This window comes from Balaenoptera ricei, chromosome X (genome assembly GCF_028023285.1).
Source record: "Balaenoptera ricei isolate mBalRic1 chromosome X, mBalRic1.hap2, whole genome shotgun sequence".
NCBI classification, from domain to species: Eukaryota; Metazoa; Chordata; class Mammalia; order Artiodactyla; family Balaenopteridae; genus Balaenoptera; species Balaenoptera ricei.
In genome coordinates, this window is record NC_082660.1 from 75,650,084 (window position 1) to 75,666,711 (window position 16,628).

Here is a 16,628-nt window from a genome sequence, read left to right on the forward strand (position 1 = left end):
TATTCTGTTGTTCATCATTGTATGTTTGCTCTTTCATTCTTCAAGGTCCTTGTTATAAGTTTATTTTATTTTCTCCATTCTATTTCCAAGATTTTGGATCATCATGACTATCATTACACTGAATTCTTTTTCAGGTAGACTGCCTATTTCCTCTTCATTTGTTTGGTCTGGTGGGTTTTTACCTTGCCCTTTCATCTTCTGTGTGTTTCTCTGTCTTCTCATTTTGCTTAACTTACTGTGTTTTGGGTCTCCTTTTTTTCAAAGGCTGCAGGTTCATAGTTCCCGTTGTTTTTGGTGTCTGCCTCCAGAGGCTCAGGTTGTCTCAGTGGGTTGTGTAGGCTTCCTGGTGGAGGGGACTGGTACCTGTGTTCTGGTGGATGAGGCTGGATCTTGTCTTTCTGTTGGGCAGGACCACCTCTGGTGGTGTGTTTTGGGGTGTCTGTGACTTTATTATGATTTTAGGCAGCCTCTCTGCTAATGGATGGGGCTGTGTTCCTGTCTTGCTATTTGTTTAGCATAGGGTGTCCAGCACTGTAGCTTGCTGGTCGTTGAGTGGATCTGGGTCTTAGCTTTGAGATGGAGATCTCTGAGAGCAGTTTTGCAGTTTGATATTATGTGGGAGGTGTCTGGTTGACCAATGTCCTGAACTCTGCTCTCACACCTCAGGAGCATAGCCATGACACCCGGTTGGAGCACCAAGACCCTGTCAGTCACATGGCTCAGAAGAAAAGGGAGAAAATCAGAAAGACAGAAAGAAAAAATTAAAATATAAGTTATTAAAATAAAAAATAAAAATAATTATTAAAAATAAGTAACAGGTAAAAGAAAAACAAAAGAAAGAAAGAAAGAAGACAGCAACCAATCCAAAAAACAAATCCACTAATGATAACAAGCACTAAAATCTGTACTAAAATAAAAAACAAAAACGGACAGACAGAAAAATGGTAAAAGCAAAGTTATACAGACAAAATCACACTAAGAAACCTACACATACACACTCACAAAAAGAGAAGGAAAAAAATATATATATATCTATATATATATATATTTAAAAAGAAGGAGAGCAATCAAATCAATATACAAATCTACCAATGATAATAAAGTCTAAATGCTAAACTAAGATAGACGTCAAACCAGAAACAAATTTGATGCAGAAAGCAAACCCCAAGTCTACAGTTGCTCTCAAAATCCACCGCCTCAATTTTGAGATGATTCATTGTCTATTCATCTATTCCAGAGATGCAGGGTACATCAAGTTGATTGTGGAGATTTTATCTGCTGCTCTTGAGGCTGCTGGGAGAAATTTCCCTTTCTCTTCTTTGGTCGCACAGCTCCTGGGGTTCAGCTTTGGATTTGGCCCCGTCTCTGCATGTAGGTTGCCTGAGGGTGTCTGTTCTTAGCTCAGACAGGACGGGGTTAAAGGAGCAGCTGATTAAGGGGCTCTGGCTCACTCAGGCTTGGGGGAGGGAGGGGTACAGAATGCGGGGCGAACCTGCGGCTCCAGAGACTGGTATGACATTGTAACAGCCTGAGGCCTGCCGTGTGTTCTCCCAGGGAAGTTGTCCCTGGATCATGGGACACTGGCAGTGGCGGGCTGCACAGGCTCCTAGGAGGGGTGGTGTGGATAGTGATCTGTGCTTCCACACAGGCTTCTTGGTGGCTGCAGCAGCAGCCTTAACATTTCATGCCCGTCTCTGGTGTCCGCACTGTTTGCCACAGCTTGAGCCCGTCTCTGGAGCTCATTTAGGCCGTGATCTGAATCCCCTCTCCTCGTGCACCGTGAAACAGTGTTCTCTTGCCTCTTAGGCAGTTCCAGACTTTTTCCCAGACTCCCTCCCAGCTACCTGTTGTGCCTTAGCTCCCTCCAGGCTGTGTTTACATAGCCAACCCTAGTCCTCTCCCTGAGATCTGACCTCCGAAACCAGAGTCCCAGCTCCCAGTACTGACCCACCCTGGCGGGTGAGCAGACAAGCCTCTCAGGTTGGTGAGTGCTGGTCAACACTGATCCTGTGTGCGGGAATTTCTCCACTTTTCCCTCTGCACCCCTATTGCTGCGCTCTCCTCTGTGGCTCCAAACCTTCTCCCCCACCACACCTGTCTCTGCCAGTGAAGGGACTTCCTAGTGTGTGGAAACTTTTCCTCTTTCACAGTTCCCTCCCAGAAGTGCAGGTTCCATCCCTATTCTTTTGTCTTTTTTTTTGTTTTTGTTTTTTTCTTTTGCCCCACCCAGGTACCTGGGGAGTTTCTTGCCTTTTGGGAAGTCTGAGGTCTTCTGCCAGCATTCAGTAGGTGTTCTGTAGGAGTTGTTCCACATGTAGTTGTATTTCTGATGTATTTGTTGTGAGAAAGGTGATCTCCATGTCTTAATCCTCCACTATCTTGAATGTCTCTCTCATGATTTATTCTTGGTATGTATTGTGTTCCTAAGAATTTGTCTATTTCTTCTTGGTTATTCAGTTTGTTGGCATACAATTACTCATAGTACTCTCTTATGATTCTTTTTCCATGGAATCAGTGGTAATGTCCTCAGTTTTATTTCTGATTTTAGTAATTTGATTCTTCTCTCTTTTTTCTTAGTTAATCCAGTAAAAGGTTCTATCAATTTTGTTGATCTTCTCAAAGAACCAACTTTGATTTTATTGATTTTCTGCATTTTTCTATTCTCTATTTTTTTAATCTCTGCTCTAGTTTTTATCATTTCATTTCTTCTTCTAGCTTTTAGTTTAGTTTGTTCTTAATTTTCTAGTTCCCTAAGTTGTTGTAAACTTATGTTTTCAATTTTAGATATTTCTCTTTTTTTAATGTAAGCATATTTATAGCTATAAATTCCTCCCTTAGCACTAATTTTGCTGCATTCCATAAGTTTTGTTATGTTGTGTTGTCGTTTTCTGTGTTCTCTAAGTATTTTAAAGTTTCCATCATGACATCTTCTTTGATCCATTGGTTGCTTAAAACTGTGCTGTTTAATTTCCACAACTTTTTGAGTTTTCCAGTTTTACTTCTGCTACTCATTTCTAACTTCATCCCATTGTGGTCAGAGAAGATCCTTTGTATGATATCTACCTTTTAAAATCTATTGAGACTTAATTTGTGGCCTAACATGTGGTCTCTTCTAGGAAATGTTCCATATGCATTTGAGAAGAATGTGTATGCTGTTGTTGTGTAGAGTGTTCTGCATATGTCTGTTAGATCTAGTTGGTTTATTGTGTTGTTTAAGTCTATTTTCTTACTATCTTTTGTCTGGTTGTACTATCCATTATTGAGAGTGGGTTATTGAATATTCCAACTACAATTTCTATTTATCACTTTCTTCCTGTTAGTTTTTACTTAAAATATCTTGATGGTCTGTTATTAGGTGTGTAAATGTTGATAATTGTTATATCTTCTTTCTGTGTTGAACCTTTTATTAATATGTAATGTCCTTCTTTGTCTCTTGTAAACTTTTATTTAAACTATTTTATCTGATATTAGTATAGCCACCCCTGTTCCCTTTGGTTACTATTTTCATGGAGTACCTTTTTCTATCTTTACACCTTCAATCTATTTGTGTCTTTGGATCTAAAATGGGTCTCTTGTAGACAGGATATAGTTGGAGCAAGTCTTTTTTAATCCATTCTATCAATCTCTGTCTTTTGATTGCAGAGTTTGATCCATTTACATGCAAGGTAATTACTGATAATAAGGGACACTTCTGTCATTTTGCTATTCGTTTTCTATATTTGTTTTATAGCTGTTTTGTCCCTCACTTTCTACATTCTTGTATTCTTTTGTGTCTAGTTGATTTTTTGTATTGAAACATTTAAATTCCTTTCTCATCTCCTTTTGTATATATTCTATAGCTATTTTCTTTGTGGTTACTATGGCAATTACATCTAGTATCCTAAAGTTATAACACTCTTAATTTAAATTTATTCCAGCTTAACTTCAATAACATACCAACACTCTGCTCCTTTATTAACGCTATCTCCACCTCTTTCAGGTGTTGATGTCACAAAATTACATCTTTGTTCATTGTGTACCCTAAAACTTAAACTAATAATTTAAAAATGCATTTAGTCTCTTAAACTGTGTAGAAAACAAAATATGGAATTACAAATCAAAGTTACAATACTAGCTTTTTGCCTAAAAATTTTTTTTAATATATTAGTCTCAAATTATGTAGAAAAAAAAGTAGAGTTACAAAATATTGCTATAGTAATGCTAGCTTTTATAATTGCACATCTTTTTACCTTTATTGAGATCTTTACTTCTTCATACTACTTTAAGTTTGTGCCTAGTGCCTTTTCATTTCACCCTACAGGACTCCTTTGAGCATTTCTTGCAGGGCAGGTTTACTGGTAACAAACTCCCTCAGCTTTTGTTTATCTGGGAATGTCTTAATTTTCCCCTCACTTTTGAAGAACAATTTTGCCAGCTATAGATTGTTTGAAAGGTTTTTTTTTTTTTTTCTTTTAACACTTTGAATATATCAGCTTACTGCCTTATGACCTCCATAGTTTCTGATGAGAAATCTGTTGCTAGTCTTATTGAAGATCCTTTGTATGTGATGAGTCACTACTTTCTTATTTGTTTCATGATTCTCTTTTTGTCTTTACTTTTGAAATTTTGATTATAAGTGTCTCAATATGTGTATCTTTGAGTGCATCTTACTTGGAGTTCGTTGAGGTTCTTGAATGTTTATATTCATCTCTTTCATCAAATTTGGGAATTTTTCAACCATTATTTCTTCAAATATTCTTTCTGTCCTTTTCTCTTGGGTTTTCTTCTCTTTCTGGGACTCCCACAATGTATATGTTGGTCCACTTGATGGTGTCCCACAGGTCCATTAAGCCCTGTTCACTTTTCTTTAATCTTTTACATTCTGATCCTCAGACTTGGTAATTTCCATTGTCATATCTTCAAGTTAGCTAGTTCTTTTTTTCCTCCTGCTCAGATATGCCTTTGTATCCCTACAGTGAAATTTTTATTTCAGTTACTGTATTTTTCAGCTAAGGTTTTTTGGTCACTTTTTATCTATCACTTTATAGATATATCTATTTTGTTCATACATTGTTTTCTTGACTTTCTCCACATCTTCCTTCAGTTCTTTGCGTGTCTTTTCGATAGTTAAGGCCTTTGCCTAGTAGACCTGCCATCAAGTCTTTTGGGGAGACAGTTTCTGTTGATTTTTTTTTCCTTTGAATGAGTCATACTTTCCTGTTTCTTTGTATGCTTTGTGATTTTTTGTTGAAAAAATAGACATTTCAATATAATGATGTGTTAACTCTGGAAATCATATTCTCCAATTTACCCAGGGTTTGTTGTATTTTGCTATTGTTTTTGTTTATTATTTTTGTTTTGGTAATTGTTGTAGGCCATCTCTGTGTCAAAGATTAGCCTGAGGTATAAACTTAAGGATTTTTTTTGGTCTTTTATGAGCTTGTGCCTTTCCCTGGGCATGTGTAGTTACTTTCTAATTTTCCCCACATAGTTGATTTTGTGTGTCCTTAAAGCCTGGTTCCTAAAAGGGAGAAAAGAGAAAAATGAAAAGGGGGGGTGGGAAGGAAGGGCACCATCCCTTAAAATACCCTGGAAGTCATTTTAGGCAGAAAGGGAGGGGCTTGCAACAATGAGAGAAGTTGTGACAACAGTGGTCACCATCTATCTGTCTGCACCTCTGTGATCAGAAGCAGCAATTAGAAATCAGATCATACATACTTAATACCTGGAGAACAGCATCTTTTTTGCCCACTTTGGCTTCCACAAGCTCTGTGCATGTTGTTCCAGGAAAGCATGCACTTCTGCTTGCCATGGTGCTGGGGGAGGATGGGTACTTGCTACTGTGCTAAGAGCTAAAATTGACCAAAACTAACCACAATTTCCTTTACTTCCCCTGGGTGTTGCAAGAGCTCCAAAATAGCTACATCACACAAATTCTGCCAGTGCAACTGTTTTCTAGGTGGGGAGACAGATACCTGGTGCTTCCTACTCTGCCATCTTCCCAGAATCCTCCTCCAAAATAAAGTTCCTTTTAATGAATCTGTTTCAATAACAAATTTCTACACCGGATGTTTTCTGAAGTTTGTAGTAGCAAAGTACATGCAGAATATACAGACTTGTTTTAAAATACTCTCCATTGTTCAAAAAAAGTCTTAAAATTTACTTGACTTAGTCTTCCTGAAAATATTTTTTTCTTTGAAATGATCCAGGAAAGTTCTCAATATCCAAGAAAAAAAAAACTATTTCACATGGCTCTAGTAAACAGTCTTTTTGTTATCTGACACCTAATATTTAAAGACCTTTTATTCAAATACTTAGATATAGTATTGGCTTGATGAAATCCAAACAAAAATTGATATAAATCTTTTACTCAACTTAACAGAAATTATATATTTAATATATGACTTTTTGCATCAGATACATTCTCTCCAATAGTCACCCACATTACTCCTACCCAAATTTAAAGGAGCATTACTCCAGGGTCTTCTACATCCATGGCAAAACCTAATACTTAAACTCCATTTGAAGAGAGTCAAGATGAACATCTTGAAACTGTTGGGGAAAATTACTTCTTACACTTTGGAAACAAAGACATATATATTTTATTCCCAGTTGCATCACTTATTTGGGAAAATGTGTCTATATGAGCCTTAGATTACTTCTCAACAAAATTGGGATAAAAATGTTTACCTTATGGGGTTACCATAAGTAACGAGAGAATGTAAGTGGAGTGGCTACCCAAGTGCCTTGCATATAATAGGGGTTCAAATCATGTTGGTTTTACACAAATGCTAAACTCTATGTTATTAATTATAAGTACAATAAGAGTTCACAAATGAGATCAATATAAGCTGGGTAAAGAGATAAGCTTTAGTGTGAGTTTTAAGACAGTAGAGTGAAAGAGCACTAGACTAGGCATAAAGCAATCTAACTTCTGGTACAGACTGCAGACTCTAAAACAAATTAAATGCAGGCCTTTGGGCAAGTAAATTCACTTATCTGAGTCTCAGTATGATGAAGGGGCTGGAATAAATAAACTTAAAGGACACTTATAGTTCTCATATTCTATGGTTCTATAGACATCTGCTTAGGGTGTGATTCAGCAGGTTTTTCTTTCCACAGAAAAGCAGGCAGTCTTGGCAAGGGCACAGGTAAGAGGTGGTGAGCACTGTAGGCATGGAGCAGTGAGGTGACAGATCTGACTATAACAGAGGAAATCATAGGAGAATGCTAGCTGATGAAATAATGCTGTTAGGGCACAGCCAAATTGTCTTTGACTATCAGGATGAGGAAAATGGTCTTGATCTAACAGACAGCAGAAACTCAATGTAGATTTCTTGATTTGAGGACTATCTAACGAAAACAGTATCAAGGGAACATTATTCCAGGGGGATGAATTGAAGTGAAGAGAGATAATAGAAACATAGAGACAGTAGAGAAGCTGTTGTAATTTCAAAATCAAATTTTCGTTTAAAGAAAATAATTTAATAACCAACACATCAATTGACATTTAACATATTCTTGTAGTTGCAAAAAGCTGTAACTTATACAGTCTTGTGAAAGCTTTAAATAGCTCAGTTTTAAGAAGTTTTGTTGACAGTGCTTAGGAAAGCATAGAGCTTTTCATATGCCACACATTTTATTAATTGTATTAACTTTACATGTTTTGGACAATTTTCAGATGTGAAAACTACTTTTCTGTATGACTTCCTCAACAAATATTAAGTAAAAATTCAGATTAGTGACTATTAGATTAGAGGCCATAATGAAAAGTTTTTATTATTTCTTCAGAAGTGGCTCACAGAATATAAGAAAAAGCATGTGAATTACATATGTTGGATTGTTTAAAGATAAATCTAAATATAGCTATTTCAGAGCTGATATGCTTCTGTAATATTTTACTTGATGCTGATTGAGGTTATATTTTCTGTCCTTATACAAGATAGTAGAGTTTCTTTAGACAGCATAATTTGCGTTTCATATGTTTCAACTTATGTGAAAATATTAATTTGTTACTCTTTTAAAATGACACATTGAAAAATACTGTTGCTTATTCTAGGAAGCTTTGGAAATCTGAGGCTGAAGGAATCCCACTGCTATTTAAAAAAAAAAAAAAAAAGCATGTGCCAAAATTCATTGCATGGGTAGTATCAGTAAACACTCACTCTTTGTGTTAAAATAAATAGATAAATACATAATATATGAGCTTGAGAAACAAATGATTTAATCTTTCTGGGACCTACTTTCTTTATCTGTAAAATTAAGCTTTTCTAAATTACTGTTCAATATAATAGTCCACAATTTTAAAACACTATAATCCACCAAAAATAAGAATCCATCACGGGACCCTAATGTGTGTGGAAAAAGTAAGGCAGTATATCTCTTCTTATTCAAATGGAAATCCTGAGACATTTTACTTTTGTGAAAGAATTGTATGGGAATTTGAGGTTGGGTCAATGGAATACAAGACCCTGCAGATGAATCATCACATGGAAAAAATAACTAAAAACTACTGGAGACATGGTGAAGTCAACCATGTAGTTGAGAGAAATTCCTTCAGCATGGAAGAGAAAAATTGCAAAGACAGAGTAGGCTGGAAGAGGACATTAAAATCAGCATAGTCTTATTGTCAAAATTAGTAGTAAACTAAATATAAACTCTCATCAAAGCTGAACTACCCTTTATTTGTGTTCATTACCTACCATTTCATAATAAGGGACAACTATGCTCAGTCTGCGCCTAATGAATCCATTATAGTTTTCATAAAAGTATTTTCTGAAAAGGGGTATATAAAAGAACAGAAGTCAAATATAAGGAAGAAATGGTACAAAAGGATGTAGATAGGGAAGATGATGCAGTGTTTACCAAAGAAAACATGAAGGGAAAGACCAACTGGCAAGCCTTTTACTCCTTCTTAAGAATTCACCAGCCCAAATGGCCAGAGGTTAATGCCTTCATATACCTATAAATTACTCCAAGCCTCTGAATGACACATTTTCATTTAGTTCCGGATGGGTTATGCTAAATTCTCTGTGTGGGAGGGTGGAAAGAAAGAGAGAATATAGATTTTAGCAATTATTTACAAAATGAATTTGTGTGGAGATTCTTGCTGTGAGTGTATAAATCAAAGACCCTTTATACCTTCACCAAAAGAAATATCAACATTCTACTTTTGACAGCAGATAATATACTGTCCCTTATTTTTACTAGCTTTATCAGTTCAAGTTTCTTCAACATCTTCAAAATAATTCATCTACTGAAAAGGTATTTTTTTCCTACTCCAAATCATTTCAATAGTGTATTGATTTCTTTTCAGCACTTGGACATATTTTATCAGGAGAGAACTAAATCTGAGCGATCAACCTTACATTTTCCCATAAAAACTCACAGATCTGTTTGGAATATTCAAGATGAAAGAGATAAAAATTATTTTGTCTTGGGTCTATAAATTAGTAAACAAGTAAACAGTAGCAAAATTACCGGTGAAAACATTTAAAATCATCTAGGTTTCAGCATCAATCAACAGTGTTTATCTGAGTACTTGGTGTGCCTTCTTTGTGTTTAGGTCTGTGTCAAAGAAATGTTATTATGTAATGATTAAGAGCATGGGCTCTGAAAACAGAATGAGTTCAAAACCTGGTTCTACCTCATACTATCTGTATGACCTTAAGCAAGTTACTTTTTATCTATGTGACTCAGTTTTCTAATCTGCAAAGTGGGAATAATAATAACACCCACCTGTTGTATGTAATAAACATGGTAATACATGTAAGGAACTTAGAACAGTGTTTAGCACAGAATAAATATTCAATAAATGTTAGTTACCCTTCTATGTAAGGTGAAAAAAGAGGTAAAGCCGTGGTCCCCACCCAAAGGAATGTAGTCTACTTAAAGAAATATGTCATTCATGAATGAAACCATTAGACGATACAGAATATATATTCAGTACTCTTATTTTGGTACAAATATTATTAGAGGCATCAGTAGTCAAGGATAAGGAAGATAAATGTGAACTGGACTTCTCTCTAGACCTCATGGAGGGAATGAATAACAGTCTTTGAAAGTCTGGAGAGGAATGGGGGATTATGACCTAGATGGGAAAATAGGATGGAAGGCAGAGTAGCAGGAATTAATATAGCTTGTATTAAACAGATTAGATTGCCTTAAAAAAGAAGATACCTGATGACGTCACCAATAACAATGGCAGAGATAAAGGTAAGATCAAATTATGGAGAACTTTAAATGCCAGTCTAAGGAATTCATGTTACTGTACCTTTTCACTTGAGAGATAGCTATATTTGGTGTTGTAGCTATTTGTGCATATGGTTTATTTTCCTTATTTGAGTGTAAGCTTCTGGATAGAAGGAACCATACTAATTTAATTTCTCTACCTCCCTTTTTCCCTCTTACCCTGATCCACCATACACGTATACACAGCATATTGTCTGGCACTATGTCAAGTAGTAGTTGTTGAATATGCATTGAATGTATAAATGAATCAGTTAATTGATGCACAGTTGATCCAGTGATCAATAGGGAGTCACTGGGTTTTGGTTTTTGGTTTTTGTTTTTATTAAGGCTATGGGTTGATGTAAGCACTGTTTTAGGAACATGTATCTCGTGTTATTTTACAGGCTTGGTAGGAGAGAGTCTAAAGGCAGACAGACTAACTAGTAACTATATATTTGCTATTTTTATATATGCCCAGAATTTCTAGTGCATGTATTTGCATGAGCAAATGTGCAACAGTGGAAAACAGCAATTTTGTTTGGTCTTTCATTGGGATGAAGAAGATAATGGTCTGTGTAGTATGGGATTTAAAACACTAATACTCCCTTTACTGATAAGTAATAAGTTAATTTGAAATCAGTCAAGGCTCCCTGAGGAGCTTCTGAAAATGTTGTTGCGATAGAGGTAACATAAAGAAGAGCCTTTCATTTAAAACACTGCCTAACTAGGTTGGTTGCCAAAAATTTGTTTCTTATATGACAGCAGTGTAAAGATGACTTCTTCTCCACTAGGCTTGAAAAGATTCAAAGGTTTTTTTCTCACTCAAGAAGCCACCAAGTTCAAGTCTCTTCTAAAATTGGTTAAATGTATTTTTTAATCCCTATTTCATGGATAAAGATACATAAAATAACTATGTGTTATCACCTCCCTCATCAAAACTTTCAGAATTTCCCTGAGTGTCCTTACTACCAAGGGGATAGTTAGGGAAAGAGAAAAACACAGAACATTCTAGCACTTACAGGAACAAACTGGGGTATTGGCTCTAAAAGTGTCTCAAATTTCACCATATGGATTACTTATTTCCTGGCACATCTCTACAAAAGCCCTTCAACTAGGTAGTGTAACCAGCAGCTGGGATATAGGAGGCACCCCTCAAGTCATATCCACTGATTCTCAAAGAGGATTTAATGTGTTTACATCACCAGGAATCCACAGAACACTAAGCATGACCACACAGATCCAGGGTATCTAGGATACCATAGAAAATGAAGTATAAAAAGATTTGAAACCTAATAACAGGCAATGAGTGTTGCATGGACATGGTCCCTGTCCTTTAGTGAAAACAAACAAAAGTGTAAGGGAAAAATATTGACACAATTCATAATGATAGAACAATACTAACACAAATACCTTATCATTTTGGGGATGCGAAATAGCAAGAGGAGATCCATGTATAGATAACATAAGTCTAGAGAGCATGGTAAGCTTTCATCTGTTGATTTCCTAAAAATTTTAGTAGACGCTATAGATGTGAAATTATCAAAGCTATTCAGATACCTATGTCACTAGTATCCTTCTCAGTGGTGAGGCTCAATAACATCTGCTTCAACAAATAATAGAAGCCAATTTGTATCACTTAATAGACATGATTGTCAACACGGGGAGCATGTCACATGGGAGGCTTATTTCAACTGCATACGCTCTCCCCTAGATTCTAATCTATATCTCCCCTCTCCAGGAAGTACATAATGCTGCCTGCTCCCCTTACCCTCCAATGATTGCCCTAATGAGCCACTACTGTATTACTGTTTGGAATGAGTCATCTCCATCTGATATATTGGGACAGAGGGAAACATGTTGAGAGCTACTACTTGATAGGAAAAGCTAATTAATAGAACCTTAATCCTAAATGTGTTTTGATTGAATTCTAAGTGGCCTGTCTCTACCAACATATATCTGTTTATATTCAATTGCTTGATCAGAATCTTGAACTGTGAGAATGAGAATTTTTTAATGCCTGTTTTTGTTTTACAACATCTCTTTGCTTTTAAGCACAAACCTAAGATTCCTTAACAACATATTGGACATATTTTTGCTAATAGGAAAGTACTTTCTTGCCTCCAGCCCCATCCAATATTCCCATTGTAAAAGGAAAAAGTAAGTTTCCACTTATAGCCATTCATGATAACTATGTGTTAAGCACAGCACACTAAACTCAAGAGTTAATGCAAGGAAATGCAACTTCATTTATCATTAAAACAAGTGGGAAATACTAGAGATAAAAAAATGCGTGAGCTTCAAAATAAACAGGATATTTTCTCAGACATATTTTGGCCTCATGCAACAGACTCTAGGCCTCAATAATAAAGATATTAGAAAACTAACCATATCTAAAGGAAAAATAATATTGAAAAGTTATGTTTCATACTAGACTGCTAAAATAACAGAGAGATCTTTAGAGTATGAATACCATGAAAGAAACTTTCTTTATCTTGGTGAATAAGACAAGTGGTACATAAATATAATCCCCTGTATTTAAGGTTGAGCTCTTTACTATGTTAAATAAATGGACAACCATGTGAAGTTCTCTCCTAATCACCCTGCTTCTCAAAGTTTAAAATATCAAGAAGTATTTTTGTCTCTTTCTCTTAAAAATTCTGTTTGGCAAATATGGAAGTCAATCAAAATTTAGTGCCGCTAAATTGAAATTCATATGGATGACACTAAATAAAACCATCTTAACGCAAAAGATGGAAAGAATCAACTAGAATGTCCTAAAGCACTTTGCCTTAAAATTTTGGAGATGGGAAAAGCTACAATAGACAGTTTTATCTATTATCCCATGGCACTAATTTAGTTATTCATTAATAAAGCCAATTCTGACTTTGAATTACTATTCTCATTTGACCTCACTGTATCTTTCAAACAATATAGCTTAAACCACTACAAAAATGCTAGCATGAGGGTATAATGTTTTGAGAAACCAGATTGTGAGGCAAAACATAGAAAATGTGTTTACTGTTCATCACATAAAATTTCCTATGTTTAAACTATTTGCTAGGAATAAATGAGGAGTTTTACAAGCTGCCAGTATATTAAATAATTTTAATAGAAGATAAACTTGTGAAATACAGTACTAGAAGAAAATTAAAAAGGAAGGATGGGTTTCCACATGCTAGAATTTGAATTCATTGATTACTACTTAAAGAATTTCCATGTAGTACATAGAATTTTCTGAAGATCTCCATATTCTTTTTACTTGCATTTTTTAGTCCCTGCAAATGATTTTTTTTCTCATTATAGTAATTTTTAATGAATAGCAAACAGTTCCAATTGACATTATCTTCTAAGTCAGGAATCCTCCTCATTCTCCTACTCCTCCCCCTTTTTGGTTTAGTGTTTGCTGGCTTGAAGTTAGAAGCATCTATTCTTCCCCTATTCAAAAGTAGGGATGCATTCATAGAGCATGTTACCCATAACACTATGGATGTGGGGCATTTTTCACACTGGAGAAGGTTAAGCTTATTAACAATAAAGTATAGAGATTACTATTAATTTACAGGAATCTTAATACTAGGTGTCAATTAAGTACCATAACTCCCAGTAGCAGATTTTTTTTCTTAAGGAAGCTAAAAAGAGTGTGTCTGATAAAATGGGTATGGCGAGGTAAATTATTTCAATTCTATTATGCTGATTCCTGAATTCAGAGAAATTAGGAGTAAATATTCACAGCTAAACTGTAACCCTCATAGCTGCTGATAATAATGATAACCAATTAATTAAAATCACACTGGATTAACTTTATACTATGCGTCAGGTACTATATTTAGCACTTTGTATACATCTTATTTCAATTTTACATTATAAATAGAAATTGCTGCACTCAAATAAATGTTGTCTTAAGATTCATTTTTTTTAAATACCAACAGCTAAATACTCTAAGGAAATGAAAATATTACATTCTAATTTTTTATAGAATCTTGGAAAACTTCTCAAGAATGTTAAATTCTTTTCTTATTTGCTTTAAAATGTTTCTTCCTAGTTCCTGCCACAGGCTAAATGCTAATCATAAAATTGACCCTCAGATTAATATATAATGCAAGTCTTTAAAGCTCATATTTTCTAGATGTTTTTCCCTTCCCTGAGCCTCTGTCTATATGTTGGTGAACAAATACCATGTAAAGAAAATGTAATGAGGATATGAAAGGGGAAGATAGTATTGTCAAGACAGCAGACTTAAATTTACATATACACACATACCCCTACCTGATCAAAATGCTAGTTTCAAACTCATGTATTAAGGGAGTTAAAAATTACATTACAGACTGGTAATATGTTATATGTAAATCTCTATATTTTAATTAATTTATAAATTAATTCTATATATTAAAATTTTTAATCCTTATAACAAAAAATCGTTTTCATTATTATTCCCATTTTATAGATTCCATGACTGATGCTAAAAGAAGTTAAATGCCTTGCTAGTTATTAAGGCATGGAATCAGTTTCCAAATTGCAGCGATATATTTCTCTGTCTCTTGTACTTTGCTACTACATCAATCAGTGAATACACAGGTCTTATTTGTGCACTCACAGCAGCTTTGTCTGGAGGTTTGGGGTCAAAGGGGGATGTTCTACCTGTTTTGTGTATGTCCTCCAAGATACCAGCTGACACACTCACAAGTTTCTTCACAAAAAGTGGCAGAGTTCGCCAGGTGGAAGTGACCTGCCTTGTCTCTTGCTCTTTTTACCATGCATCTTGTCATGTATAAACTTTAATTCCTTTCTTGGTTCATGGTCATAGCTAATTATAATTATCACAGAACCAGGTCTTGAAATGAGAATGTTTCATCCAATATCATGTGGAATGTAAAACAGCTTGACTGAATGCAATTTTCAATTTTTCATTGTTGACCTTAATAAATTCAAAAAATCAGCAGATAAGAATAAAATTCATCTAGCATTTTATTGTGAATAAGTTATAAGACAAACAGCAATTAAGTAGATGGAGTGATAGTAAAATTCAATTGTTACCTTTAACAATTCCCATTCAGGATTTCTGGACTCCTACACTAAATATTTTGACTTGCATTCAAGAGATTTTTTTTTTTTTCTAGCATGCTAAAGGGTTCTGGTTGAAAGTGATTTTTTATTTCTTTTCTACAAAGAATATAAAGGAAGACTTTATAGTAAGGTCTTAATAAACCCAGAATTGTACTTGTTATTTAGGAATTTACTGGCTTAGTCTTATTGTTAATAATATAATAAGGTGATTTTTAAAATACTTTACAGTTTATAAAGTACCTTCATTTCATTTCAAATATTTTATTTAATCTTCACAATTATTCTGAAAATTGGCTAATATTATTTCACTAATAGCTAAGAGAATTGAGACTCAGAGGAATTTAATGACTTACCCAAATTTAGAGAGCTAGTAAATAGCAAATCTTTCAGCTCTACAGAAAGAGCACTCTAGGTGAGGCTTGTTCTTCACTATACCATGCTGTCTGTGCATCTTAGTTTCCATATCTTATGTGAAACTTACAGGTCAAGAATCTGTTTCTAATAATGTTTTCAAACTGGTGGTCCTTATACTCTAATGTGCATAAGAATCCCTATGGAGTTTTCTAAAATTGCATATTCTCAATCCCTACTCCTGCTTCTCAAAAATTTTGACTCAGAGTTTGAGCCAAAGATGCAGATGACCCACAGTCCACAGTTTGATAAACACTAGCATGGAGAATATTATTGGTGAACCTCTTGGTCTAGTTGCAGTCTTCCTCTCGCTGCTGTACTTTACTCCCTTGTTAAAGAAAACGCACCATGCCTTTGGGACAGCTACAAGAAAGCACATGCTCAATTTTGTTTTGTATTGTTTTGTTTCGTTTTCCAAAGACCATTTCATTTTTTACTGCTTATTATCAAGGCTGGGTAGAATAATTTGAAAATTGAAAGCCTCCACTATACCTGGAAACTAGAAAGTAATCTTATTTATGAGATTTTCCATTTTTGGCACACCGAAAAATGAACCAAGAGCATTCCATAAAGAGACATTGGCACTGGATATATTATGCAAATCTATCATTAGAAATATAAATTTGCTGAGAAATTGGCACACGAAATAAACAAAATCTTCTCAGCTAGTTATGCCTTCTAAACTATCTGAGACAGTGACATGTAGGGAATACCTCTCATAATTTGTCACACGTGTAAAATTTTGACCTATGAATTGTTCATCCTTTCAGTAAGCATCTAAGTTTGCCAAAGGACATCAGTGCCATTTTTGCCATGGACCTGCACAATCTATTTAGACTAGATTTCTTTTTACTTTTCTTTTCTCTGTAGATATTCCTTACTCCATATGAGAAACAAAGGACTTTAATAGTATTATGAGAGTCATTTTAATGCAATAACTTTCA